At 44.4% G+C, this 4728-nt stretch overlaps 1 protein-coding gene across 2 annotated transcripts in view; it reads right to left on the bottom strand.

The window, feature by feature from the left end:
• Positions 1-984, bottom strand: part of Flot2 (flotillin 2) — a 9957-nt gene extending 8973 nt beyond the window's left edge. The window contains exon 1 of one of the 2 annotated variants that reach the window (XM_010642279.3): positions 769-984. The gene's annotated coding sequence lies outside the window, so the exon portion shown is untranslated. The remainder of the gene's footprint in view (positions 1-768) is intronic. The other variant, XM_010642281.3, reaches the window with a different exon arrangement.
• Positions 985-4728: the final 3744 nt, after the last annotated feature.

The following is a 4728-nucleotide window of genomic DNA, read 5'->3' as shown; positions in this document are numbered from 1 at the left end:
ATATATATATATATATATATATATATTTTTTTTTTTTTTTAGTTTACATTGCTGACATATAAATCACAGTCACAAAACAGTTAAAATTTAAATCAGATGTAGTACTTTTTTGTTGTTAGAGGAGTTTACATTGGGGATTTGCCTAGCAATCTAAGCCCATAGGAAGGGGTGTTCTCAGTCAGGAAAACAAAGTTAACAAATTTTTTTTTTTAATCTTGGCATTTTTACAATCATGTAGTTTTTTTGTTTGTTTTTTTCATTTGGAACTTTTACAGAACTTTGGAGCTCAGGGTCTTGTGTTCTGTTATCTCAGGATGAGACCAGATACCTCATTTAGTGGTTAATGTCACTGGTGTCTGTTAACGATTTTGAACTGAACAAACTGCTGTTAGAGATGCAGAAATCATTTTACAATGTGACATTTCATAGGTTTTGTTATTTATAAAAAGTTTTTCTATCAGAATCAGGAAACTAAGATTCTGCCTGGTACGACCCTGAATTCTCTGGGTCAGAAGTGATGTCACCTCCAGTGGAAAAGAGAAACCCAGTGAGGAGAAAGCGCATGGTCAAACTCGCCTGATGTGTCTCCTGCATGCTGATGCGGCCTACTTCACCTGCTCTTTGGGGCTCCCCTCCCTCTAGAGTGGAAGGTGGCAAATGGTGATGCTCTAGCTAACCTGCAGGATGAAGGGGGCAGGGCATGGAAATGCTGGAGACCCCTCTTTCCCTTGCCCTAGGAAAGAAGTTCTAGAGCCCCCAGGCCCTTACCTCTGAGTGTCGGAGATACACCACCAGGCCCAGGCCCAGCCGCCAAACACGTACTGTTTATAGTCAGAACCACAGCAGCCCCCTGGAGAGCAAAGCAAACCACTGCGGGTCAGTCAATTCCTGGGTTTGTCTCCCTCTACCCCAGCAGCAACTCTGGCCTTTTACTTGGTCTAAGGATTGAATCAGGGACTTCACACTGAGCTACATCCCCAGTTCCTTTTTAAATTTTTTATCTTGAGACAAAATCTTGCTACATTGGTGTTATAATTTACGTCTAAAATGTCCTCCAAAAGCCTTGCGTTCAGAGGTGGGGCTTTTGGGAGATTAGATCATGGGGGTGCAATAGCCATAAGTCCCCTGATGAGTTCAGAGTTTAATAAACTGTTAGGAGGTGAGGCCTGGTCTAAAGAGGCAGGTCACTGGCAGTGTGACCTGGAAGGCTACATTCTTGTCTCCAGGTCCTCTCTTATTTCTGCTTCCTGGCTGTCATGGGATAAGCAGCTTAGTGACTATTACAGCTGCTAAATTGGCCAGACTGGGCTTGAACTTGAGATCCTCCTCCCTAGGCCTCCCAGAGTGCCAGGATTACAGGCATGTGCTCTGCAGCTTGACAACAGCTATTGTTGGGTGACAGCTGCTGAAATTTAACATAAATAGGAGACAAGTTCTCCTTGACCCTAAGGGATTTAGAATCCAGTTTGTAGGCAATCTGCATAAAGGTTATCCAATGAATAACTCAGAATGTAAGTGTGTTATGGTTTATATATAGATGTCCCCCAAGAACCTTGTATGCTCATAGGTGGGGCTTTGGGAAAAAGACTATACCATCAGGTCGCTATAGCTCACTTGCTGTTAGGAGGTAGGGCTTGGACAAGACAGGCCAGTTGCCTGGGGCTTTACCTGGAAGGGTGTATCTCCCTCCCTGGCTCAGCCCTTCTCTGTCCGCTTTCTGGCTGTCATGATGTGAGCAGCTTTTTGTCTACCATGCCTCTCTGCCATGCTGTTTCTGCTCTGGGAGTTGGCCCATCATGGACTACAAATGTCAGTCAAAATAAATCTTTTCTTCTTTAAGTTGTGGGCATGGGCATTTTATCTAGTGCGGAGAAAGTAACTAAGACAGAGAGCTTCAGAGGACAGAATAGGTCAGTGAGGAGGGGTGCTGTGGAAAACCTTACATTTTTCATTCAACTATTCGTTCATTCAACAAACAAGTAGTTTTTCTCTGTGCAAGGGATATATATAGAGAGGAAGATACTGTTCCCAAGAAGAAACTAAGAGGGAGTGGTATTTCTTGGGCTGACCATAACACCATAGGGCATACCTGCTATCACTCTTTCACTCTCAATTTCTCAAATGCACAGGGCTTCTAAACTTGGAGAGCTGGTATCTAAGACTATCATTAGGAGCCAATCTAGTTTTTTGGGGCTGCCACTGAGTATAGGGTGCTAATACAGGTTGAACACTCCTAATATGAACATGTCACATGCTCCAAAATCAAACCTTTGTTTTTGTGGCACTAGGATTGAACCCAGAGGAACTCTACCACTGAGCTACATCTTTGAGATAGGGTCTTGCTAAATTGCCCCTGCTGACCTTGAACTCATGATCAGCTTCAGCATCCCAAGTCGCTGGGATTACAGGTATACAACTACCACAACCAGCCAAAACAGAAAATTCTGAGTGTCAAAAGGATGTCAACACAATTGGAAAATTCCACACCTGACCTCATGTGAACAGTTGCAGTCAAAATACTATATAAAATCACCTTCAGGCTATATTCAGGCTATGTGTATAAAGTGTATATGAAACAAATGAATTTAATGTTCAGACTTGGGTCTCATCCCTAAGCTATCTCATTATGTATATGTTGCTTTTTTTTTTTTTTTTTTTTGGTACCACGATTGAACTCAGGACCTCGTGCTTGCAAGGCAAGCGGAGGAACCACTGAGCTAAATCCCTGGCCCTTTATTATGTATATATATATATATGTGAATATCCCAAAGTACAAAAAAATTCTGAAATTTAAAACACTTCTGGTCCAGGGCATTTCTGATAAGGGTTACTCAACTTGTAGCCATACCACAGGTCCAAGATCAAAGAACAACTCTTTAGTGTGGGTACTCTGTTTCTCTGGGGTGGAAATCCCTATGCACAGGGCTGCTGTTCAGAGTAAACCTTTTTAGGCTTTTGTTTTGGGAGGTGTTGCAAGAGAGGCCTCTGAGGACAAGCAGTCAATTTGAAACCTAAACCATCTTTGGATCAAGTGAAACTGGAGAAGGGCCAAAAACTACAGCTTATTTCACATCTTCTGTCCTGGTGAAGGCTGGGGCATAGCTGCCTCTGGCCAGCTCCAGGGACTTCTCAAGGTGTTGTGGGAGGAAATGGGAGAAGAGGGGGTGAAGGGTACCTTTCATATAGCCTCTGACCTTGGGAGCAGGCTGCCAAAGCTCAAGTTAGGCTTTGGCCAAGGGCAAGAAGCCAGGATCCAGGGGCAACAACAGGAAGCTCTGCCCTTAGCAAGCTCCTCCCCTGGAGTGCACTTTCTTCAGAACTTCCTGGTCACCCAGCCTGAGCACCACCCACTAAGGGGACAATTGGATGCCTCTTCCTTGACCTCCCTAGCTTTCACTCATTTTGAGATCTACAAGCTTCTCTTTTTCCTCACTTTTTCCTTTTGTTTTGTTTGTTTGTTTGTTTTTAGTACCAGGGATTGAACTCGGGACCTTGTGCTTGCAAGGCAGGCAACAGAACCACTGAGCTACGTCCCCGGCCCTTGTTTGTTTTTTTGAGACAGGGTCTCACTATGTAGCTCAGGCTGAACTCAAACTCACAGCAATTCTCCTGCCTCAGCCTCCAGAGTGCTGTGCACCACCATGGATGGGTTTATCTCACCTTTGCTAACCCAGCTTGCTTTCCCTTGTTTTGTCTTCAAATCAAGCTGAAATAACATAAAATACCTGGGCATAACCTCTGCTTCACCCTCTGCTCCTCCAAGGACAAAGCCCATTATTGCCCTCTCCAGAGCACTCTCTTCTCTTCTGTGCTTCCCCCACCTTCTTTCAACAGGAAAAGAAGACTACAAAAAAGACCCACTCTATTTTACTTTATTTTTTGAGATAGGGTCTTGCTTTGTAGTTCAGGCTGGCCTTGAACTTGTGGTGATCCTCCTGTCTCAGCCTTCTGAGTGCTGGGATTATAGGCATGTGCCACCATGACTGGCCACTTTTTTTTTTTTCTTTGGTACTGGGGATCGAATTCAGGACCTTGTGCTTGCAAGAGCATGCATATCCACAGGGCCAGGGATTTAGCTCAGTGGTTCCACCGCCTGCCTCTGGAAGTGCAAGGTCCCGAGTTTTGATCCCTGGCACCTAAATAAATAAATAAATAAAAAGTTCAGCTTTATTGTCTCATCTGTGGGTGGGGGGGGAAGCACATCCACTGAGCTAAATCCCCCGCCTCACTCTGGTTTTTTTAAACTAATGATTGAACCTAGGGCATCTGCTCTGAGCTAGTACATTCCCAGCACCCCCTTATTACCTATGATCCTCCTGCCTTAGCCACCCAGAGTGCTGGTCTTATAGGCATCTATCACTATGTACAGCTGTTTTAGCCTATTTTGAGTCACAAATCCTGTCCAGCAAAGCCCAAAGATTTCTCCTAAAAATGTTCATAAATGGGGGTAGGGATGTAGCTCAACAGCATAGCACCTGCTTGGCAAGCTCAAGATCATGAGTTCTGCTCCTTGATAACAAAACAACAAAAACAAAATGTTCAGATCAGGGTTGTAGCTCAGTGGTTCTGCCACCTGCTTTGTAAGCACAAGGTCCTGAGGTCGATCCCCAGTACCAAAACAAAAGACGTTCATAAATGTAGTTGGGCTCATGCCTATAATCCCAGCATTTGGGAGGCTAAGCCAGGAGGATCACCATGAGTTCAAGGCTAGCCTGGGCTACACAGTAA

Source organism: Fukomys damarensis, unplaced genomic scaffold, assembly GCF_012274545.1.
Source record: "Fukomys damarensis isolate Sample0158 unplaced genomic scaffold, DMR_v1.0_HiC HiC_scaffold_13, whole genome shotgun sequence".
NCBI lineage: Eukaryota > Metazoa > Chordata > Mammalia > Rodentia > Bathyergidae > Fukomys > Fukomys damarensis.
Note: the sequence above shows the minus strand (reverse complement) of the source record. Positions and strands in the feature narration are given on the sequence as shown.